The sequence below is a fragment of the Pseudophryne corroboree genome, chromosome 1, assembly GCF_028390025.1.
Source record: "Pseudophryne corroboree isolate aPseCor3 chromosome 1, aPseCor3.hap2, whole genome shotgun sequence".
NCBI classification, from domain to species: Eukaryota; Metazoa; Chordata; class Amphibia; order Anura; family Myobatrachidae; genus Pseudophryne; species Pseudophryne corroboree.
Window position 1 is genome coordinate 321,031,291 of NC_086444.1, and position 25,521 is coordinate 321,056,811.

The 25,521-nt window shown below is 44.9% G+C and overlaps 1 protein-coding gene and 2 non-coding genes across 3 annotated transcripts in view; all 3 read right to left on the reverse strand.

Moving 5' to 3' along the window:
• Positions 1 to 25,521, reverse strand: part of UBC (ubiquitin C) — a 246,704-nt gene that overhangs the window by 110,339 nt on the left and 110,844 nt on the right.
• Positions 20,335 to 20,406, reverse strand: TRNAD-GUC (transfer RNA aspartic acid (anticodon GUC)). The gene has a single exon. It is a non-coding gene; the product is annotated as a tRNA-Asp (tRNA).
• TRNAD-GUC (transfer RNA aspartic acid (anticodon GUC)) lies at positions 23,948 to 24,019 on the reverse strand. Its single transcript has one exon. It is a non-coding gene; the product is annotated as a tRNA-Asp (tRNA).

Below are 25,521 nucleotides of genomic sequence, written 5' to 3' on the forward strand. Positions count from 1 at the left end.
TTTTTACGGCCGCTCCTTCATTAGCGCCTCCGGCTCCACCTCCTCCTGCGCCAATTCCACTTCCACGCTTGCATTTGCCATCACCCAGTAAGTTTGATGGAAATCCAAAACTCTGTTGCGAGTTTCTTAACCAGTACGAAATTCAGTTTGCACTCCAGTCGGCCAATTTCCCTTCAGCACGAACCAAAATAGCCTACATAATTTCTCTGCTCTCTGGGCAAGCGTTGGAATGGGCTTCACCTTTATGGGAGAGAGCGGATCCCATCCTTTCTAATTCAGACTTCGTGGCCACTTTTCGAAGAATCTTCGACGAACCGGGCAGGACCTCTGCCGCCTCTTTGGAGATCATGCGCCTACGTCAGGGTGCATGTACGGTTAGCCAGTACATAATCCAGTTCCGGACTCTCTCCTCAGATTTAAACTGGAATGAAGAGGCCCTTATTGCTGCTTTCTGGAATGGCCTCTCCGAGAAGATAAAGGACGATCTAGCCACGCAGGATGTACCAGACAAATTAGACAAGCTAATCTCCTTGTGTAATAAATTAGACCTGAGGTACAGAGAACATTGTCTGGAGAGATCGCGGTCAGCCCTGAGTCGTCCCATCCCCGAGACAGCCATCCCCGACTACCGAAGAACCCATGCATATCAATCGTTCCCGTCTCTCCCAATGAAGAATGCCAGAGGCGGCGACAAGGGAACTTATGCATGTATTTCGGGGCGTCCGATCATTTTGTTAGATCCTGTAGTCAGCGTCCGGGAAGCGACCGCTCCTAACTTATGCTGGAGAGGTTAAGTTAGGAGAATCCTCAGAATTACCTGCCAAGAAAGAGTCTGTTTTGTTAACCCATCTGGAGCTCCCTTCTTCCACTCTTCTCATCCCTGTACTACTTGATTCCGGAGCCGCCGAGAATTTCATTACCTCAGCTCTTGTTAAACGATCTGGAATTCAAACGGTCCATTTGGATCGTACTATTTATATTACTGCGGTGGATGGAAGTTATATTCCCGAGGGAATTATATATTTTCATACTATTCCTCTCAAGATGAAGGTCGGAGTTCTTCATTCAGAAAACATCTCTTTCCTTGTAATTCCTAAAGCCTCTCACCAACTGATTCTAGGTTTCCCGTGGCTGACTAAACACAATCCTCACATAGACTGGCAAACTATAGATGTTCTTTCTTGGGAAAAAGACTGCTTTCGGAATTGTTTGCTCATAGTAAGATCCCTCTGTTCCTCCAGCTCCTCTAGTCTTCCTGCGGAATATCAGGCCTACCAAGATGTCTTCAGCAAACACGGAGCAGACACATTGCCTCCACATCGAACTTGGGACTGTCCCATTGATCTGGTACCAGGCAAAACTCCTCCCCGGGGTCGAACTTACCCTCTCTTGCTCCCTGAGACACAAGCAATGTCAGAGTATATCCGGGAGAATTTGGATAAATGCTTCATCCGGGCCTCCACCTCTCCGGCTGGGGCAGGATTTTTCTTTGTCAAGAAGAAGGACGGGGGGTTGCGGCCCTGCATTGACTACAGAGGTCTCCACGAGATAACTATTAAGAACCGGTATCCGTTGCCCCTGATTCCAGAACTATTTGATCAAGTTAAGGGGGCTACGGTTTTTTCCAGGTTGAACTTGCGAGGGGCCTACAATTTAATACGCATCCGTCCAGGAGACGAGTGGAAAATAGCGTTTAATACTCGAGACGGGCATTACGAATACCTGGTAATGCCCTTTTGCCTGTGTAATGCCCCAGCTGTCTTTCAGGAATTTGTCAATGAAATTTTCAGAGATCTCCTTTATGTTTGCTTGGTGGTGTATTTGGATGACATCCTCATCTTTTCCAGGGATCTGAAGACCCATCGTGAACAGGTCAAAGAAGTTTTAACCCGTTTAAGAAGGAATCAGTTATTCTGCAATCTAGAGAAATGTACCTTCGAAGTATCCTCAATTCCATTTCTCAGTTACTTCCTCTCGGGGCAGAAGTTACAGATGGATCCCGCTAAAGTCCAGGCGATCCAGGATTGGTCGCTTCCTGCTACCCTTAAGGGGGTTCAGCATTTTCTGGGATTCGCCAACTTCTATCGGAGATTTGTTAAAAATGACTCATCTGTCATAGCTCCCACTACCGCATTAACCAGAAAAGGAGCAGATCCTGCCAAGTGGTCCCCGGAGGCTTTAGAAGTCTTTTCTTCTCTAAAGGAAGCCTTCATGACCACCTCTGTCCTGCGTCAACCCGATCTCAATCGACCGTTCCAGGTTGAGGTTGATGCCTCCACCGTAGGAGTAGGAGCAGTATTGTCTCAGCTCTTCGAGGACAAGAAAGTCCATCCCTATGCGTTCTTTTCACGAAGATTTTCTCCCACTGAACAGAATTACGCTATTGGAGAGCAAGAACTATTGGCATTTTTAGTTAGCATTTGAGGAGTGGAGGTATCTGCTGGAGGGAGCCCAACATCCAATATCTGTAATCACGGATCACAAAAACCTTCTATACTTACAATCAGCTCGATGTCTAAACCCCCGCCAAGCAAGATGGGCCCTCTTCTTTACCCGTTTTAACTTTAAACTCAGTTACTGACCAGGTTCCCTCAACAAAAAGGCAGATGCACTATCTCGTTCCCTAAGTTCTGAAGAACCCTCTGATAGTTCAAAAGAACAGTTTATCTTGGAGTCCACCTCTTTCTCAGCAACTAATACTTCCCCACTTCCTCCTACCGGGAAAATTTTCGTTGCCCCGAATCTACGCAAGAAACTTCTTACATGGGCTCACTCCTCCTCCTTCATGGGCCATGCGGGTGGTCATAAAACGTTCAAGTTCATTCAGCGCTCCTACTGGTGGCCTCATCTCAGGACTGATGTTCAGGAATTCGTGGCTGCTTGTCCGAAGTGTGCCCAACATAAAAGCCCCAGAAGTCCTCCAGCCAGGTTACTCCATCCGTTACCTGTGCCGCAAAAACCATGGACACATATCTCTATGGACTTTATTACCGATTTACCTGCGTCTGGCGGACGAAATACCGTGTGGGTCATAGTTGATCGGTTCTCTAAAATGGCACACTTCGTTCCCCTGGCTAGTCTTCCATCCACATCCCAGTTGGCAAAATTGTTCATAGCAGAGATCTTCCGACTCCATGATCTACCGCAGGAGATCGTATCTGATAGAGGTCCTCAGTTTGTGGCCAAGTTTTGGAGATCCCTATGTTCTGCTCTCGGTATGAAACTGAATTTCTCCTCAGGATATCATCCCCAAACAGATGGTCAAACAGAGAGAGTGAACCAGGACCTGGAGACATTTCTATGTTTATTCATGTCCTCCTCTCAGGATGACTGGCTGGATTTTCTCCCATTCGCAGAATTTGCCCATAACAATCTCTATCATTCTGCTACAAAATCTTCCCCATTTTTCATAAATTATGGTTATCATCCGAAAGTTCCTGACTTCCAACTTCTACCTACGCTCGAGGTTCCTGCTGCAGAATCAGCACTTCGACAATTTACCAAGACTTGGAGACAAGTTCACGAGGCCTTGCTCAAGACATCCAAGAGGTATAAGACCTATGCGGATCTGAAGCGAAAAGTGGTACCAAGGCTTAAGGTGGGAGATCGGATTTGGGTTTCCACACGTAACCTAAGGTTGAGGGTACCTACTAAAAAGTTTGCTCCCAGATTTATTGGGCCCTACCCAATCGAAAAAGTATTAAATCCTATGGCTTACAAGGTGAAGTTGCCTCCGCATTTAAGAATCCCTAATGCATTTCATATTTCTCTTTTAAAGCCACTGGTACTTAATCGATTCAGAGCTGCTCTGCCTAAATCTCCCAAGATCCAATCAGCACAAGGAGACGAATTTGAGAGTCACAAGATCCTCAACTTCCGCAGAGGATATAGTCGCCTCCAGTACCTTGTTGATTGGAAAGGATATGGACCTGAAGAAAGGTCTTGGGTAGGAGCAGAGGATGTCCATGCTTCAAAACTTCTTCGGACATTTCATGCCAAGTTTCCAGCTAAACCATATAGGTGTCCGGAGTCCACCCGCAAAGGGGGGGTACTGTCAGCGTCCGGGGTCTTACCGGCACGCTGGGTCCGCGGGGCTGGCTTCACAGGCGGCTTGTGGGCAGCGGCGAAGGAGGGCTGCCGCGCCAGATCCATGGGCGGCGGTGAGGGGGTTCGCTCGTTGCGGCGGGACGCCGTGGCGGCGGGTCTCTCTTGCCGGGATGGTTGCAGGGAGACCAGGGTCAGTGAGCTGTGTGGCTATGCAGAAAGGTCTGCATTTCTGGGTGCCGCCATGTTGGGGACCAAGTTTGAGGCATAGTTTTGGCTTCCTGTTTCTTCCAGCCAATCCAGGGAGAGTTCTCTCTATAAAAGGAGGCTGATTTATGACAGGGAGGCCAGTGCTTCAAGTTACAACCCTGTTGTAGGTGCTTTATCCCTGTGCTCCCAGGATTCTTGCCGTGTTCTGGTTCCTCCTAACTCTGCTTAGCCGTGTCTCAGTTGCTGCTGCAGCCCTGCCGTGCCTAACCTACTGCTGCCTGTGGAAACACTCCTGGAAACCCCGGTCCAGTAAGAGCCATAGGGCACGGACGGTCCCGGGCTTCCTGCCTCGTTTTTTAAGCCATAGTCCGCAGATCTTTGTCTCCAGCCACGTCTTCAAACCACCATCCACAGTCCGCAGTTCATTATCTACAGTCTCATCTTCCAAGCCACAGTCCGCAGATCTTTGTCTCCAGCCACGTCTTCAAACCACCATCCACAGTCCGCAGTTCATTGTCTACAGTCTCATCTTCCAAGCCACACTCCGCAGTTCTTTGTCTCCAGCCACGTCTGTAAACCACCATCCACAGTCCGCAGTTTATTATCTACAGCCTCATCTTCCAAGCCACAGTCCGCAGTTCTTTGTCTCCAGCCACGTCTGTAAACCACCATCCACAGTCCGCAGTTCATTATCTACAGCCTCTTCTTCCAAGCCACAGTCCGCAGTTCTTTATCTCCGGCCACATGTTTTAACCACCATTCACAGTCCGCAGTTCCTTATCCACAGCCTCGTCTTTTCAAGCCACAATCCGCAGTCCTTTGTCTTCAAAACCTCATCTTCGAATCAACGTTCACGAACTACAGTTCTTTTCTCTTAGTCACGTTCTCAAGAACTACTACCCACTGACTCATTGCTCCGCCTACGTTCTTTATTGATCCCTGTCCCATGAGAAGGAACTATATCCAGCCCCCACGTCTTCTTCATCCGCAGACAACTACTTCCTTGGGCAAGTCTCAGCTGCCGGATCCTCAAAACCAGCCGAGCGTGACAGTGTCACCTCTCTGAAGAAACCAACGGATAGACGTGTGGAGGGTTGGTTAAAACCGATTTACACCCTAACAGGGGCTGTGCATAGACCAACCATTGCAGGAACATGGGCTGCTGAAGCTGTTGAAGCATGGGCTCAGAAGCTGGAGGCGGAGCTACCTTCCAACGCTTCTGATCATGCTAGACAGTGTCTCTCATATATTGCCACGGCTTCTTTACCTTAAGGAGGCGGCTTCCGAAGCCGGGGTGCTGACGGCCAAGGATACATCGAGCCAAGATGGACGTAGTGTCCATCTTGGCTCGATGTATCCTTTGATTGAGATCCTGGGAGTATATTTACAAAGATTCGTGTTTTTGACGTTTTTAAGGGTGTTTGAACTTGAATGGTATCGGGTGCATTTTACTGCAACTTTTTGAATCCTGATACGATCATTCACTAAGCTGCCGATTTTTCCAAATTCGTATTTTCCGATGTCAATGTTATTCGTAATGTCAGGCAGTGTTTTACGGGAGTGATGAGTAAAACACTGCCTGACAAAACACAAGGAATCCCGGCCGGATCTGTGAGATCCGTGCAGGGCTTCATTGTGTACCTTAAGAAGGTGTTTAAAGTGTTAAAAATTCAGAAAAAAATTGCGTGGGGTCCCCCCTCCTAAGCACAACCAGCCTCGGGCTCTTTGAGCCGGTCCTGGTTGACAAAATATGGGGAAAAAAATGACAGGGGTTCCCCCATATTTCATCAACCAGCACTGGGCTCTGTGCCTGTTCCTGGTTAAAAAAATACGGGGGGACAAAAAGCTAGGGGTCCCCCGTATTTTTGAAACCAGCACCGGGCTCCACTAGCCAGGTACATAATGCCACAGCCGGGGGACACTTTTATTGTGGTCCCGGCGGCCCTGACATTACATACCCAACTAGTCACCCCTGGCCGGGGTACCCTGGAGGAGTGGGAACCCCTTAAATCAAGGGGTTCTCCCCCCCTCCAGCCACCCAAGGGCCAGGGGTGAAGCCCGAGGCTGTCCACCCCATCCAAGGCGGCGGATGGGGGGCTGATAGCCTTGTTTACAAAATGTGAATATTGTTTTTAGTAGCAGTACTACAAGTCCCAGCAAGCCTCCCCCGCAAGCTGGTACTTGGAGAACCACAAGTACCAGCATGCGGTGGAAAACCGGGCCCGCTGGTACCTGTAGTACTACTACTAAAAAAATACCCAACAAAAAACAGGACACACACACCGTGACAGTATAAGTTTATTACATGCATGCACACCTCCAAACATACATACTTACCTATGTTCACACGAGGCTCGGTCCTCTTCTCCATGTAGAATCCTCGGGGTACCTGTGAAAAAAATTATACTCATATAATCCAGTGTTGCTTGTCTTCTTTGTATAATCCACATACTTGGCAAAACAAAAAAACGGAAACCCGACCACGCACTGAAAGGGGTCCCATGTTTACACATGGGACCCCTTTCCCCGACTGCCAGGACCCCCCCTGACTCCTGACTTCTCCAAGTACCAGCTTGCGGGGGAGGCTTGCTGGGACTTGTAGTACTGCTACTAAAACCAATATTCTGATTTTTTTACACTTGGCTATCAGCCCCCCATCCGCCGCCCTTGGATGGGAGGGACAGCCTCGGGCTTCACCCCTGGCCCTTGGGTGGCTGGAGGGGGGACCCCTTGATTTAAGGGGTTCCCACTCCTCCAGGGTACCCCGGCCAGGGGTGACTAGTTGGGTATGTAATGCCAGGGCCACCGGGACCACAATAAGTGTCCCCCGGCTGTGGCATTATGTACATGGCTAGTGGAGCCCGGTGCTAGTTTAAAAAATACAGGGGACAAAAAGCGTATGGGTCCCCCGTATTTTTTGGACCAGGCGCAGAGCCCGGTGCTGGTTGGTGAAATATGGGGGAACCCCTGTCATTTTCCCCCCCATATTTTTTCAACCAGGACCGGCTCAAAGAGCCCGAGGCTGGTTATGCTTAGGAGGGGGGACCCCACGCATTTATTTTTCCTGTTTTTACACTAAACACACCCTTTCCCATAGATAACCATGCACAGATCTCACTGATCCGTGCATGGTTATCCAAACCAGACTGGAAAAAGCAGGTCTATTTTTTGCTGAATTTTTTAAGGATTCGCAAATAAATAGACCTGCACTTGAGCACTCAGAGACTAACACCCAAATACGAATGAATAGTGAATACCCGTATTGTATGAAATAACAGCCGCGTTTGACCGATGGTCTATTCATTCGTATTTCAGAACTTTGCCGTTAAATCCATTACGAATAGACCAGACACTGCCGAGATTTGTGCTTAGTGAATTCCCGGATTGGGACTTTGAAAAATAAACACAAATCGGACAAACTCGATTTTTTTGTAAATATTGGCCCTGGTCGGTGTATATGGATTCTAAGAAAACCTTGGAGGTGATTCCTTTTAAGGGAGACATTCTTTTTGGAGAAGACCTCAATAAGATTGTGGCTGACCTGGTTTCTGCTAAAACAGTTTGCCTACCAAGTACGGCTCCTTCTGCACCGAAGGCTAAAAGTACTTTCTCTGCCCTTTCATCCTCCAGGAAAAGCAAAAGGTCAGGCGTACCCGAAACAAGCTTGTACTTCCAAACCTGCCAAGCCCAGACCAAAGCGAGCCTGGGCTACCCATCAGCCTGCTTCCAAAACTGACAAGCCTGCCGCATGATGGGGTGGGCCACCCCCTAATGGATCCCAGGGTGGGGGGGGGGGGCGGCTTCTAGGTTTTTGCCCAGGAATACCTGGGTAAGGGAAGTCGTCACTCGAGGTTATGCAGTATCCTTCAATAAATGTCCCCCTCATTGATTTTGCCTGACAGATGTCCCTTTGGACCCGGTGAAGGCAAACACTCTTCCTTCAGTAGTACAATCCCTCCTGACCACAGGAGTGGTAGTACAGGTGCCTCTGACTCAGAGAGGCAAGGGGTACTATTCACCACTGTTTCTAGTCCCGAAACCGAACGGGTCCTCGCGGCCCATTCACAATCTCAAGTCCTTGAACAAGTATGTGAGGGTCTCTGAGTTTCGTATGGAAACTCTACACTCTATTGTTCTTGTCTTGGAGCCTGGGGACTATATGGTCTCCCTGGACTTACAGGATGCCTACCTGCATATTCCTATTGCAATGTCACATCAGCAGTGCCTGAAGTTTGCAGTGGGCAACCTTCATTACCAATTTCAGGCATTACCTTTTGGTTTGACAACGGCTCAGCGAGTTTTCACCAAAGTAATGGAGATAATGACAGTGGTACTCCACCGTCTAGGGGTCAGGATCCTGCCATACCTGGACGATTTGTTGATCCTGGCAAATTCCCCAGAAATTCTCCTGCATCATCTAGATCTGACTGTCCAGTACATGAAAGCCCACGGGTGGCTAGTCAACTGGAAGAAATCTTCCCTGGTTCCTGCTCGGAGCATGGTGCACCTGGGAGCGTTATTGGACACTCGCAACCAGCGGTTGTTCTTGTCTCAGGAGAAACTCCTGAAGCTTCAGGACAGGATTCGATGCTTCCTATCTCGTCCGCAAATGTCGATACATTCGGCAATGCAAGTGCTAGGTCTCATGGTGTCGGCTTTCGACATGGTGGAGTATGCTCAATTCTATTCTCGCCCTCTGCTGAAGTTAATTCTTGCCAAGTGGGACGGCCTGCCTCACCGGATCAGATCTCACATGATCTCCTTGTCTCCGGAGGTCCGTCTGTCACTGAGCTGGTGACTTCAGTACCATCGATTGAGCAGGGGTCGTCCCTTCTGGATATCCAATGGGTCCTGCTGATGACGGATAAACATTCTGGAACTGCAGGCAGTGTTCAATGCACTGAACCTGGCCCAGCATTTGATACAGAACAGACCTATTCTAGTACAATCGGACAACGCCGCCATGGTGGCTTACATCAATCATCAAGGCGGCACTCGAAGCTGCATGGCAATGAGGGAAGTATCACGGATTCTTCAGTGGGCAGAGCGCCATCTGCCAGCCATATCCGCAGTGTTCATTCCGGGGGGCCTAAACTGGGAAGCAGACTTTCTCAGTCGTGAGGACGTACACGCCGGAGAGTGGAGCCTCCATCCAGAGGTGTTTCACCTTCTCGTGGACAAGTGGGGCCTTCCAGATGTGGACCTGATGGCGTCTCGACACAATCACAAGGTTCCGGTCTTCGGAGCAAGGACAAGGGATCCTCAAGGAGTGTTCGTGGACGCTCTGGCATTTCCATGGAACTTTCGGCTGCCGTACATGTTCCCTCTGGTGTCACTCCTGCCCAGAGTAATAAGGAAGTTCAAGTAAGAAACAGGAATCCTACTTCTGATCGCTCCAGCGTGGCCCAGACGCCACTGGTTCTCCGATCTACAGGGCCTCTTGCTAGATCGTCCCCTTCTACTTGCACAATGACCAGACCTTCTTGTTCAGGGCCCTTGTGTTTACCAGGACTTGGCCCGTCTGGCTTTGACGGCATGGCTCTTGAAGCTTCCGTCTTGAGGGCCAAGGGTTTTTCTGAGGCGGTCATTCAAACTATGTTGAAGGCCCGTAAGCCGGCTTCTGCTCGGTTCTACCATAGGGTCTGGAATTCTTACTTTACTTGGTGCGCGTCTCATAATCATGACGTTTTCAAGTTTAGTACGGCCAAACTGTTGGCCTTCCCACAACAGGGCCTGGACTTAGGCCTTCGTCTGGCCTTTCTCAAGGTTCACATTTCTGCCTTGTCGGTTTGGTTTCAGAGAAAGATTGCTACCCTACCGGATGCTCATACTTTCACTCAGGGTGTGTTGCGGATTCAGCCTTCTTATGTACCACCCGTGGCCCCTTGGGATCTGTCGGTGATTCTGGAGGCCTTGCAAGAGTCTCCGTTTGATCCTCTTGCATCTGCAGACCTTAAGTGGCTTTCCCTTAAGGTTTTGTTTTTGCTGGCTATCGCTTCAGCTAGAAGGGTCTCGGACTTGGGTGCCTTATCCTGTAAGTCCCCCTATCTGATTTTTCACCGTGACCGGGCGGTTCTTAGAACGCGTCCGGGTTATTTACCCAAGGTGGTGTCTTCCTTCCACCTTAATCAGGAGATTGTGGTTCCGGCCTTTAGTTCTCCTGAGTCGTCTTCAAAAGAGCGGTCTTTGTATGTGGTACGGGCTCTCCATATCTATGTGAAGAGAACTGCCTCCATTAGGAAGTCTGATTCTTTCTTTGTACTGTTTGGATTTCACAAACGTGGCTGGCCTGCTAACAAGCAGACCTTGGCCAGATGGATGAGAATGGTAATTGCACATGCTTATGTACAGGCTGGCCTTCCAGCTACTGCTACCATTAAAGCCCATTCTACTCGGTCTGTTGGACCTTCTTGGGCGGCCCGCTGTGGTGCGACCCTTGAACAATTGTGCATGGTCGCTACATGGTCCTCAGTGAACACGTTCATAAGGTTCTATGCCTTTGATACTTCCTCCCAGGATGCTTCCTTTGGATGCCGGGTTCTTGTGCCTGCTACAGTGCGTCCCCTCCCATAAGGAACTGCTTTAGGACATCCCCGATGTTAATCCTTGTGGAGCCCAGTGTACCCCGCAGCAGAAAACAAGATTTATGGTAAGAACTTACCATTGTTAAATCTCTTTCTGCGAGGTACACTAGGCTCCACAAGGCGCCCACCCTGATGCACTCTGCTTCTGTGGTTTAGTATGGCATTAGACACTGACACTTTCCCCTGTTGGGAGAGTGTGGTGTACGTGGCTACTAACGGTTGTCATCTTTTTTACCTGCTACTGCATTGGGCTGGTTAGCAAAACTGAGCTCCTGTGCACGGAGGCGGGGTGATATAGGAGGCGGCGCTATGCATCTTGGGAAGAAGGTCAAAGCTTTGAGCCTGTTGGTGCCTCGGATCAAGATCCTACTCTAAACCCCCAATGTTAATCCTTGTGGAGCCCAGTGTACCTCGCAGAAAGATTTAACAATGGTAAGTTCTTACCATAAATCTCATTATACGCTGGTTACCTGGTTGTGCCTACTTTAAGGGAGCTCACCCCCTTTGAGTGTGTGCTTCCCTTTGTACAACTTGCACATGCCATATCGCAATTATATCAGCTTCTCCTTGACAGCTCAGGTGCACCCTCATTGACTTTCAACCACACATGGGAACATGATCTAGGCCATGACCTTGAGCTGATGGTTGGGCCAAATTTTTAAATTGGTATTAGCCTCTTCTCTGAGTACCTGTGTTATAGAGACACAGGGCCTAATTCAGACCTGATCGCTAGAGCGGTAGCAATCACTGCCTGAAGCTCATTCTGGAGTGCGCACCTAGTAAGACCCAGTGAGATTCGAAAGCATTTCACTGGTGCGATGTGCACTGGTGTGGTCACGGGGCAGGGGGTGGCGTGCCAATGGGGGCACGGTCTGGACAACACCGGTGTGTCCGGACCATTGCGGGGGCGGGCTGCAACGGCTGCGTGAACGTGGCCACCTGCAACGGGAGCTACTTGGCGGGTAGAAAAGCATTGCCACCGTGCGATGCCTTCGCACCTGTGCAGGGGGGATGGGCAGGGCCTGACATGCGGGGTGGACTAGCCCTGTGCTGGGCGTCCCGCCGCATGTTAGAGAAACTGATCGTAGATGTGCTAAATTTAGCACATCTACGATTAGGTCTGAATCACCCCCACAGTACAAACTTTACTCACTAGTACCGTTGTCTGGATGTCCTAAGTAAGGTGCACATAATTATCTACATCTGTTGGAGATGTTCATCACAGCTGGCACTCCACGCCACATGTTGTGGGGCTGTCCTGCACTTTGACCCTACTGGGAAGGACTGCTTAAGTTCTCGGCTGAAATTATTAGTGATGCAGTACCGTCTGACCCCACCTTCTGACTTTTCCATTTTTCCTCGTTTCCTATCATAAGTTATTAATTGTACCTTTTAAAATATCTGATTAATACTTCCAGAGCAGTTATTCTGGCACATTGGTGTTCCTCCTCTCCTCCTACCATTTAAGATTTACTTTTCAAGATTGACTTTTACATGGATTTGGATGACCTATGTCTTTCTCTGTATGATAACTATGTAACTTTCGTGAGACTTGGTTCACAAGGAATCTGTATATTACAGGCCCCATTTTCTTCACATGTAATTTCCCTTACTTCCTCTGTCCCATCCCATCCCTAGCTCTCTTCTTGAAACCCTGTTTTCAGCCTTTTACCCACTGACACAGCTACTCTGACTTTGCTAGTCCCATGATTAATCTGTTTCTAACTGACTATGCTGATGCTGCTTGCTTCATATAATAGGACTGGTTGACCATTGCTCCCCCCACGCCTACCTGTTACCCCTCTTTCTTTACCTTACCTTATCTTTCCTGACCCTTTATTGCTTCCTTCTTCCTGTAAATTTGTACTTGCCTCCCTTCCTAGTTGATCTGTTTCTTTATGTTTAGGTCTGTATTTAACATGTTTATGTCTTGCTGTATCTAGTTCGGTTTATATCTTTCCCCCCTCCACTTGACTTATTCATACTACTATTGTTTTTCAATTGTCACTAAACCATGAAATTGTGATTACATTTATGTTGTTTTTTTCTTTTGGTTTATAAAAAATCAATAAATATAATTTGTATTAAAAAAATAAAATTAATTCTGCTAACTATTGCAAAATGGAATTTAGGTTTTTCAGGACCCAACTTGGGTAAATTTACTAAAGCTTCTAAAACAGAAGTTATGATGTTGCCCATAGCAACCAATCAAATGCTGTTTATAATTTTCTAAAAGGCAATAGATAAATGATATACAACGTCTGATTGTTTGCTGTGGGCAACATCACCAATTCTGTTTTATTAAATTTACCCTTAAGAGTAGGATGCATTTGCAATCCAGGCGGTCAGGAAACCGCTCAGGAGATTGACACCGGGACACCGACAGCTGGCATCCCGAAGGTAGGTATCTCTGTGGGTATTAGGATTAAGGCCTGGGTGGAGCAATGTTAGGCATTAGGGGGGTTAGGGTTAGTCACTAGGGGGGTGGTTAGCCATAGCCGACACCCCCTAGATTTAGCCCTAGATGCCACCACAGGAGGGTTAGGGTAGGGGGGAGAGGGTTAGCCTACTTACCCCTCAAACTTGTGTAGATTTTTGGTTTCGGGATACCAGAGTCGGTCATATGACTGCTGGCATCGCAATGCCAGGATATTGTATCACCCCCCTAGAAGTCTATGCATGGTGTGTAGTCTTACGTGTTTATAGCATGAAGGTAGGCCAAGACTTTACACAAAGATTGCTTCAGAAGTCACTTGACTAATACTGTAATTGAGAATGTGGCCCATCAGTTTGATATTTCAATTCTAGATATGTCAAAACAACTCTAGATGTTGTATTGTGATGTCCTTAAAAATGTATACACTATTCACTCAATCGGTAGCATACAACTCCTTGTCTGTATTCTATTAAGACATGCAACAAAAAAATAATATATATATATATATATATATATATACCTCGACAAAACATCAAAATCTCTCTATTCCATAGCCACATATAAGCAAGAAATGATTACAGCAGTATATTATTACAGTTAGTGCATGTTGCTTTATATATGCTGTTCCATTAGGATTTGCTCTACCATCAACTTGAGAATTAGCAATTTCCTTTTACTAGTCATGTTATAAAATTGTATGGATTAAACAGGGAATATTTCCTTATGTAGATATACACAGTTATCTGCAAATTCCAGAAAGTGTATTGCAATCAGTTTGACACTATATTTTTTTTCTGTTTACATCCAACAGGCAGAATATAAAGACCACATTTTGGAACAATATTTAAAATAGTATACATCAGAGAATCAATTGTGTTTAGGAGAATATTTGCCTCATGCTGAGTTTACTTATAATTACATTTTCCAATTATGCATTGGGTCTTTATCTTTTATTTATATTTACAGAAGACATTAATAATTGATGTTATTTTTCTATAATTATGAAGCTTCATTGTCTATTTAGGTAATCAAGATCTTTTAAAAAGTCAACATAAATATAGCAAAACCCATTACCCCTCAGAAAAAAGTTGATAATAAAAATTTGCTTAAAAATTTGTTGAATGTCTAATCTATTATATTAGAGACAAAGGCTAGCTCTAAAGCCTTTATAGCTGATATAGTCCTGAGGAATATTCAGGAGCGACTAAAGAGGTGGGCTGACAGGGCCATTGCCCAGACTGCTGTAACCTGGAAGGGCGCAGATGCAATCAAATCGGCATCTCAGCTTTATACATGGTTCCACCTCCCAGGCCCAGCAATAAGGGGGTCTGGTGCTTGCTTTGCTGCAGAAATCTCCAGGGCACAGGCACGAAGAGGAGAAGGAATCATAAAAACATATAAAGTTAGGAACATAGAATATGATGGCATATGTTCTTGTCATCTGGTGACAAAACGTGCATAAAATTTCAATGTCACAGCATTGGAGGGCAGCAGACTGAGCAGAACAGAAAAGCCACACAGAGAAGAGGCATGGCACTGCAGGCAGAAGACCAAGAAGGTAGATTTGTGGCAAGCTGGGGCTGGAGTGACACAATGAGTGCTGGAGTGACAGGATGGTGGGGAACCAGAGTGACACAGGAGAGCTGGATTGACACATGAGGGCTGGAGTGGGACGGCAGAGGGGCTGGAGCTGGAGTGAGATGTTGGAGACTAGATTGACATGAAGGATCTGGAGTTACAGGTGAAAGAGAACTGGAGTGGTATAGGGAAGCTGGAGTGATGGGGAACTGAAGACAGATAGACATAGGGAAGGGGAAGAGGCCTGCTGTAGAAATGTAGAGGCATTAGGGGTGGATTGAGTCTGCTGCAGAACCACAATGGGGATAAGGCTGCTGTTGAGCCAAAGTTGGCATTATGAGTTTGCTGTTTTTACACAAGGGAGTGATGAGGCTGCTGGAGAGAGACACGGGGATGAAGCAGTTGGAGAAATGCAGGGGAATGAGGTTACTGGATAGACACATGGGTGGATAAGGTTACAGAAGTCGTGGCTGGAAAGACACAGGGGGAAGAAGGTGGCCTAGGAGGCAGGATTCTAGAAAAATCCTGGGAGCAGGATACTGGATTGACAGGTTGCATGTGGCCAGAAAGATACAGGGGGCAGGAGGTGACAAGGAGCACAAGGCTGGCATAAAATAGGATAGGGTGTGACTGGAGGGGATAAAGGAAGCATGGGGCTTGAGGGGACACAGTGAGTAGGGGACTGGAGGGGACACAGTGGAAAAGAGGCTGGATTGACACGAGGCATGTGGCTGGATAGACATGGGGGCAGGATGTGACTCAGGGGGCATGAGGCTTGAATGACACAGGAAGCATGTGCAGAGGGAACACAGGGAGCACAAGACTGAAATGGAGGCATAAGTGACATGGCATGTTGCTGGAAAGAAAGAGGGGCCAGGAGGTAACCTGGGGCACAAGTCTGGAATGACAGAGGTGGACACTTGGCTGTAAAGTCACAGGGTGCAGGAGGTGACATAGGGGTCACAAGGCAGAAGTATTACAGGATGCATGTGACGTGGACACAGGGAGCATGAGGCTGGCAGGTACATGGGGTAGGAGGTGACACACAGGGGGTACAACACTGGTTAAACCTCTGTTGTATGACGATGAAATTGGTTATATTTCTGCACAATCACATCTTTTATGCCATAGGATTTCCTATATTAACATTGAATACCAACTGAAGACACCATCTGCCCAGGGAGGATCAATTTCTTCAGATGTACCCCATTTAAGAGATCCCGCCATATAGGTCATGTCTATATTTATTTAGTATACAAAGAAAACTAGTTTTATTTTTCAAGGAAAGCTGCAAAAGGACTTGTTGTCCCATGCTCTAATTGGTCTAGATCCTGCCCTACGAATATTTTTGGGTGCTTGCCAATGGTATGTAAATGAATTGCTTGTTAAAAAAAAATCAATTCTACTAAACATTGTAAAATTGAATGTGGGTGTTAAGGACCCACATCAAAGTGTATGCATAGCGTTCAGCCTATCTTGTTTTTCTCATTGAGGTAGGCTAAAACTTTACAAGAAGATTGCTTCAGAAGTCACATGACCAATACTGTCATTGAGAATGGGGCACATCAATGTGTTTTTTCAAGGCTAGGAATGTCAAAACAACTCTGGACATTGTTTTGTGATGCCCTAGACATTGTATGCACTTTTCCTTCCAAAGGTGTCATACAGCAATGGGCCAACCTCCCTGCCTCTATTCTATTTAGACATGCAAAAAAATTAAGTATGTGTAATTCTACACAAAATGCCAAATCCTTCTGAGTTATTCCATAGCCATATAAAGACAAGAAAGAGTTACACAAGTACATTATTCCAGTTGGTACATTTTGTTTGTATGTATATATATGCTGTTCCAGTTCCACGGATTTGTGTGATTTGATTTGCACAATTCCATTTCTGGTAATTTTTTATTCTTTTATCCATGTCATACCATTTTTATCATATATTTTTTTCCAATGTATCTAAATTGGAATATTGGAGAAATAAAAGAAATAGCTATAGAAGTATATTATTACAGTTGGTACATTTTGTTTTCTATACATGCTATTCTATTTGAATGGATTTGTGTGTTGTTTTTAAAGTACACAACTTTATTTAGGATAGTTTTCTGTTGATTTTTATGCATGTTATAACATGTTGATCATTTAGTTTTTCATTGTGTTAAATTGGAATATTGCAGAAATAAATTTTGTAGCCTTCCCATCAGGGATTTCAACCCCGGTCTCCCGCATGACAGGCAGGGATACTCACCACTATACTAACGAGGATCAGCTGTGTAAAAAGGCTGCCAGTCCAGCACAAAAGAGTGATTTTCTTATGTGTACAGTAAGAATCGTAATGATTTACATGGATAATAAAAACTATTGTAATTATTGATAGATCATTTTGTTGGTCTAAATTTCACAAGATGCCAAATCCATGTTGATTCTTGTGCATCATGTGCTAGGTCACAATCTTACAGAATTTGCCCAAACTATCATTTTCTTATCCATGCCTGATAATACATGGTCTGAGATTTTCCAGGATTTTACAGTTAATTTGCTAGAGTTTATAGGTATTTCTATGATTTAGGTTATGGTGTGACCTATAATTACATGTTCCAATTATGCATTGGGTCTTTATCTTTTATTTCTATTTACAGAAGACATTAATAATTGCTGTTATTTTTCTATAATTATGAAGCTTCATTGTCTATTTAGGTAATCAAGAGCTTTTAGAAAGCCAACATAAATATAGCAAAACCCATAACCCCTCTGAAAAAGTAGATAATAAAAATTTGCTTACAAATTTCTTGAATGTCTTTAATCTATTATATTAGAGACAAAGGCTAGCTCTAAAGCCTTTATAGCTGATATAGTCCTGAGGAATATTCAGGAGTGACTAAAGAGGTGGGCTGACAGGGCCATTGCCCAGACTGCTGTAACCTGGAAGGGTGCAGATGCAATCAAATCGGCATCTCAGCCTTATGCATGGTTCCACCTCCCAGGCCCAGCAATAAGGGGGTCTGGTGCCTGCTTTGCTGTAGAAATCACCAGGCCACAGGCACTAAGAGGAGAAGGAATCATAAAAACATATAAAGTTAGGAACATAGAATATGATGGCATATCTTCTTGTCACCTGGTGAGAAAACATGCATGACATTTTAATGTCACTCACAGCATTGGAGGGCAGCAGACTGAGCAGAACAGAAAAGCCACACAGAGAAGAGGCATGGCACTGCAGGCAGAAGCCCAAGAAGGTAGGTTTGTGGCAAGCTGGGGCTGGAGTGACACAATGCGTGCTGCAGTGACAAGATGGTGGGGAACCAGAGTGACACAGGAGAGCTGGATTGGCACATGGGGGCTGGAGTGGGACAGCGGAGGGGCTGGAGCTGGAGTGAGATGTTGGAGACTAGATTGACATGAAGGATCTGGAGTTACAGGTGGAAGAGAACTGGAGTGGTATAGGGAAGCTGGAGTGATGGGGAACTGAAGACAGATAGACATAGGGAAGGGGAAGAGGCCTGCTGTAGAGGCATTAGGGGTGGACTGAGTCTGCTGCAGAACCACAATGGGGATAAGGCTGCTGTTGAGCCAAAGATGGCATGATGAGTTTGCTGTTTTTACACAAGGGAGTGATGAGGCTGCTGGAGACAGACAGGGGGATGAAGCAGTTGGAGAAATGCAGGGGAATGAGATTACTGGATAGACACATGGGTGGATAAGGCTACAGATGTTGTGGCTGGAAAGACACAGGGGGAAGAAGGTGGCCTAGGAGGCAGGATTTTAGAAAAATCCTGGGAGCAGGATGCTGGATTGACAGGTTGCATGTGGCCAGAAAGACACAGGGGGCAGGAGGTGACAAGGAGCACAAGGCTGGCATAACACAGGATAGGGTGTGACTGGAGGGGACACAGGAAGCATGGGGCTTGAGGGGACACAGTGAGGAGACTGGATGGGACACAGTGGAAAGGTGGCTGGATTGACAAGAGGCATGTGGCTGGAAACACATGGGGGCAGGATGTGACTCAGGGGACATAAGGCTTGAATGACACAGGAAGCATGTGCAGAGGGAACACAGGGAGCACAAGACTGAAATGGACATGGGGAAAGGAGGATTGAGGGGTCACAGAGAAAATGAGGCATGAGTGACATGGGGCATGTTGCTGGAAAGAAAGAGGGGCCAGGAGGTTACCTGGGGCACAAGTCTGGAATGACAGAGGTGGGCACTTGGCTGTAAAATCACAGGGTGCAGGAGGTGACATAGGGGTCACAAGGCAGAAGTATTACAGGATGCATGTGACGTGGACACAGGGAGCATGAGGCTGGCAGATATATGGGGTAGGAGGTGACACAGGGGGTACAACACTGGTTAAACCTCTGTTGTATGATGATGAAATTGGTTATATTTCTGCACAATCACATCTTTTAGGCCATAGAATTTCCTATATTAACATTGAATACCAACTGAAGACACCATCTGCCCAGGGAGGATCAATTTCTTCAGATGTACCCCATTTAAGAGAACCCGCCATATAGGTCATGTCTATATTTATTTAGTATACAAAGAAAACTGTATAGTTTTATTTTTTAAGCAAAGCTGCAAAAGGACTTGTTGTCCCATGCTCTAATTGGTCTAGATCCTGCCCTAGGAACATTTTTGGGTGCTTGCCAATGGTATGTAAATGAAAAGCTTGTTAAAAAATAAAAATCAATTCTACTAAACATTGTAAAATTAAATGTGGGTGTTAAGGACCCACATCAGAGTGTATGCATAGCGTTCAGCCTATCTTGTTTTTCTCATTGAGGTAGGCTAAAACTTTACAAGAAGATTGCTTCAGAAGTCACATGACCAATACTGTCATTGAGAATGGGGCACATCAATGTGTTTTTTCAAGGCTAGGAATGTCAAAACAACTCTGGACATTGTTTTGTGATGCCCTAGACATTGTATGAACTTTTCCTTCCAAAGGTGTCATACAGCAATGGGCCAACCTCCCTGCCTCTATTCTATTTAGACATGTAAAAAAATTAAGTATGTGTAACTCTACACAAAATGCCAAATCCTTCTGATTTATTCCATAGCCATATATAGACAAGAAAGAGTTACACAAGTACATTATTCCAGTTGGTACATTTTGTTTGTATGTATATATATGCTGTTCCAGTTCCACGGATTTGTGTGTTTTGATTTGCACAATTCCATTTCTGGTAATTTTTTATTCTTTTATCCATGTCATACCATTTTTATCATATATTTTTTCTGAAGTATCTAAATTGGAATATTGGAGAAATAAAAGAAATAGCTATAGAAGTATATTATTACAGTTGGTACATTTTGTTTTCTATACATGCTATTCTATTTGAATGGATTTGTGTGTTGTTTTTAAAGTACACAACTTTATTTAGGATAGTTTTCTGTTGATTTTTATGCATGTTATAACATGTTGATCATTTAGTTTTTCATTGTGTTAAATTGGAATATTGGAGAAATAAAAATTGCAGCCTCCCCGTCGGGGAATTGAACCCCGGTCTCCCGCGTGACAGGCGGGGATACTCACCACTATACTAACGAGGATCAGCTGTGTGAAAAGGCTGCCAGTCCAGCACAAAAGAGTGATTTTCTTATGTGTATAGTAAGAATCGTAATGATTTACATGGATAATAAAAATTATTGAAATCATTGATAGATCATTTTGTTGGTCTAAATTTCACAAGATGCCAAATCCATGATGATTCTTGTGCATCATGTGCTAGGTCACAATCTTACAGAATTTGCCCAAACTATCATTTTCTTATCCATGCCTGATAATACATGGACTGAGATTTTCCAGGATTTTACAGTTAATTTGCCAGAGTTTATAGGTATTTCTATGATTTAGGTTATGGTGTGACCATTTCAGTAAAATGGCTCATTTTGTTCCTTTTTCTCAGTAACCATCAATTTGAGAATTAGCTCATTTATTTACCAGTCATGCTATAAGATTATATGGATTAACAGGGAATATTGACTTTGTTAGATGGACACAGGTATCTCCAAATTCTAGAAAGTGTATTGCAATCAGTTTGATACCAGATGCTACAGTTTTCTTCAGTTTCCATCCAACAGGTAGACAATGTCAACCAAATTTTGGAACATTATATAAAGTAGTATACATCAGAGAATCAATTGGGTTTAGGAGAATATTTGCCTCATGCTGAGTTTACCTATAATTACATGTGCCAATTATGCATTGGGTCTTTATCTTTTATTTCTATTTACAGAAGACATTAATAATTGCTGTTATTTTTCTATAATTATGAAGCTTCATTGTCTATTTAGGTAATCAAGAGCTTTTAGAAAGCCAACATAAATATAGCAAAACCCATAACCCCTCTGAAAAAGTAGATAATAAAAATTTGCTTAAAAATTTGTTGAATGTCTTTAATCTATTATATTAGAGACAAAGGCTAGCTCTAAAGCCTTTATAGCTGATATAGTCCTGAGGAATATTCAGGAGCGACTAAAGAGGTGGGCTGACAGGGCCATTGCCCAGACTGCTGTAACCTGGAAGGGTGCAGATGCAATCAAATCGGCATCTCAGCCTTATGCATGGTTCCACCTCCCAGGCCCAGCAATAAGGGGGTCTGGTGCCTGCTTTGCTGTAGAAATCACCAGGCCACAGGCACTAAGAGGAGAAGGAATCATAAAAACATATAAAGTTAGGAACATAGAATATGATGGCATATCTTCTTGTCACCTGGTGAGAAAACATGCATGACATTTTAATGTCACTCACAGCATTGGAGGGCAGCAGACTGAGCAGAACAGAAAAGCCACACAGAGAAGAGGCATGGCACTGCAGGCAGAAGCCCAAGAAGGTAGGTTTGTGGCAAGCTGGGGCTGGAGTGACACAATGCGTGCTGCAGTGACAAGATGGTGGGGAACCAGAGAGACACAGGAGAGCTGGATTGGCACATGGGGGCTGGAGTGGGACAGCGGAGGGGCTGGAGCTGGAGTGAGATGTTAGAGACTAGATTGACATGAAGGATCTGGAGTTACAGGTGGAAGAGAACTGGAGTGGTATAGGGAAGCTGGAGTGATGGGGAACTGAAGACAGATAGACATAGGGAAGGGGAAGAGGCCTGCTGTAGAAATGTAGAGGCATTAGGGGTGGACTGAGTCTGCTGCAGAGCCACAATGGGGATAAGGCTGCTGTTGAGCCAAAGATGGCATGATGAGTTTGCTGTTTTTACACAAGGGAGTGATGAGGCTGCTGGAGACAGACAGGGGGATGAAGCAGTTGGAGAAATGCAGGGGAATGAGATTACTGGATAGACACATGGGTGGATAAGGCTACAGATGTTGTGGCTGGAAAGACACAGGGGGAAGAAGGTGGCCTAGGAGGCAGGATTTTAGAAAAATCCTGGGAGCAGGATGCTGGATTGACAGGTTGCATGTGGCCAGAAAGACACAGGGGGCAGGAGGTGACAAGGAGCACAAGGCTGGCATAACACAGGATAGGGTGTGACTGGAGGGGACACAGGAAGCATGGGGCTTGAGGGGACACAGTGAGTAGGAGACTGGATGGGACACAGTGGAAAGGTGGCTGGATTGACAAGAGGCATGTGGCTGGAAACACATGGGGGCAGGATGTGACTCAGGGGACATAAGGCTTGAATGACACAGGAAGCATGTGCAGAGGGAACACAGGGAGCACAAGACTGAAATGGACATGGGGAAAGGAGGATTGAGGGGTCACAGAGAAAATGAGGCATGAGTGACATGGGGCATGTTGCTGGAAAGAAAGAGGGGCCAGGAGGTTACCTGGGGCACAAGTCTGGAATGACAGAGGTGGGCACTTGGCTGTAAAATCACAGGGTGCAGGAGGTGACGTAGGGGTCACAAGGCAGAAGTATTACAGGATACATGTGACGTGGACACAGGGAGCATGAGGCTGGCAGATATATGGGTTAGGAGGTGACACACAGGGGGTACAACACTGGTTAAACCTCTGTTGTATGACGATGAAATTGGTTATATTTCTGCACAATCACATCTTTTAGGCCATAGAATTTCCTATATTAACATTGAATACCAACTGAAGACACCATCTGCCCAGGGAGGATCAATTTCTTCAGATGTACCCCATTTAAGAGAACCCGCCATATAGGTCATGTCTATATTTATTTAGTATACAAAGAAAACTGTATAGTTTTATTTTTTAAGCAAAGCTGCAAAAGGACTTGTTGCCCCATGCTCTAATTGGTCTAGATCCTGCCCTAGGAACATTTTTGGGTGCTTGCCAATGGTATGTAAATGAAAAGCTTGTTAAAAATAAAAATCAATTCTACTAAACATTGTAAAATTAAATGTGGGTGTTAAGGACCCACATCAGAGTGTATACATAGCGTTCAGCCTATCTTGTTTTTCTCATTGAGGTAGGCTAAAACTTTACAAGAAGATTGCTTCAGAAGTCACATGACCAATACTGTCATTGAGAATGGGGCACAACAATGTGTTTTTTCAAGGCTAGGAATGTCAAAACAACTCTGGACATTGTTTTGTGATGCCCTAGACATTGTATGCACTTTTCCTTCCAAAGGTGTCATACAGCAATGGGCCAACCTCCCTGCCTCTATTCTATTTAGACATGTAAAAAAATTAAGTATGTGTAACTCTACACAAAATGCCAAATCCTTCTGATTTATTCCATAGCCATATATAGACAAGAAAGAGTTACACAAGTACATTATTCCAGTTGGTACATTTTGTTTGTATGTATATATATGCTGTTCCAGTTCCACGGATTTGTGTGTTTTGATTTGCACAATTCCATTTCTGGTAATTTTTTATTCTTTTATCCATGTCATACCATTTTTATCATATATTTTTTCTGAAGTATCTAAATTGGAATATTGGAGAAATAAAAGAAATAGCTATAGAAGTATATTATTACAGTTGGTACATTTTGTTTTCTATACATGCTATTCTATTTGAATGGATTTGTGTGTTGTTTTTAAAGTACACAACTTTATTTAGGATAGTTTTCTGTTGATTTTTATGCATGTTATAACATGTTGATCATTTAGTTTTTCATTGTGTTAAATTGGAATATTGGAGAAATAAAAATTGCAGCCTCCCCGTCGGGGAATTGAACCCCGGTCTCCCGCGTGACAGGCGGGGATACTCACCACTATACTAACGAGGATCAGCTGTGTGAAAAGGCTGCCAGTCCAGCACAAAAGAGTGATTTTCTTATGTGTATAGTAAGAATCGTAATGATTTACATGGATAATAAAAATTATTGAAATCATTGATAGATCATTTTGTTGGTCTAAATTTCACAAGATGCCAAATCCATGATGATTCTTGTGCATCATGTGCTAGGTCACAATCTTACAGAATTTGCCCAAACTATCATTTTCTTATCCATGCCTGATAATACATGGACTGAGATTTTCCAGGATTTTACAGTTAATTTGCCAGAGTTTATAGGTATTTCTATGATTTAGGTTATGGTGTGACCATTTCAGTAAAATGGCTCATTTTGTTCCTTTTTCTCAGTAACCATCAATTTGAGAATTAGCTCATTTATTTACCAGTCATGCTATAAGATTATATGGATTAACAGGGAATATTGACTTTGTTAGATGGACACAGGTATCTCCAAATTCTAGAAAGTGTATTGCAATCAGTTTGATACCAGATGCTACAGTTTTCTTCAGTTTCCATCCAACAGGTAGACAATGTCAACCAAATTTTGGAACATTATATAAAGTAGTATACATCAGAGAATCAATTGGGTTTAGGAGAATATTTGCCTCATGCTGAGTTTACCTATAATTACATGTGCCAATTATGCATTGGGTCTTTATCTTTTATTTCTATTTACAGAAGACATTAATAATTGCTGTTATTTTTCTATAATTATGAAGCTTCATTGTCTATTTAGGTAATCAAGAGCTTTTAGAAAGCCAACATAAATATAGCAAAACCCATAACCCCTCTGAAAAAGTAGATAATAAAAATTTGCTTAAAAATTTGTTGAATGTCTTTAATCTATTATATTAGAGACAAAGGCTAGCTCTAAAGCCTTTATAGCTGATATAGTCCTGAGGAATATTCAGGAGCGACTAAAGAGGTGGGCTGACAGGGCCATTGCCCAGACTGCTGTAACCTGGAAGGGTGCAGATGCAATCAAATCGGCATCTCAGCCTTATGCATGGTTCCACCTCCCAGGCCCAGCAATAAGGGGGTCTGGTGCCTGCTTTGCTGTAGAAATCACCAGGCCACAGGCACTAAGAGGAGAAGGAATCATAAAAACATATAAAGTTAGGAACATAGAATATGATGGCATATCTTCTTGTCACCTGGTGAGAAAACATGCATGACATTTTAATGTCACTCACAGCATTGGAGGGCAGCAGACTGAGCAGAACAGAAAAGCCACACAGAGAAGAGGCATGGCACTGCAGGCAGAAGCCCAAGAAGGTAGGTTTGTGGCAAGCTGGGGCTGGAGTGACACAATGCGTGCTGCAGTGACAAGATGGTGGGGAACCAGAGAGACACAGGAGAGCTGGATTGGCACATGGGGGCTGGAGTGGGACAGCGGAGGGGCTGGAGCTGGAGTGAGATGTTAGAGACTAGATTGACATGAAGGATCTGGAGTTACAGGTGGAAGAGAACTGGAGTGGTATAGGGAAGCTGGAG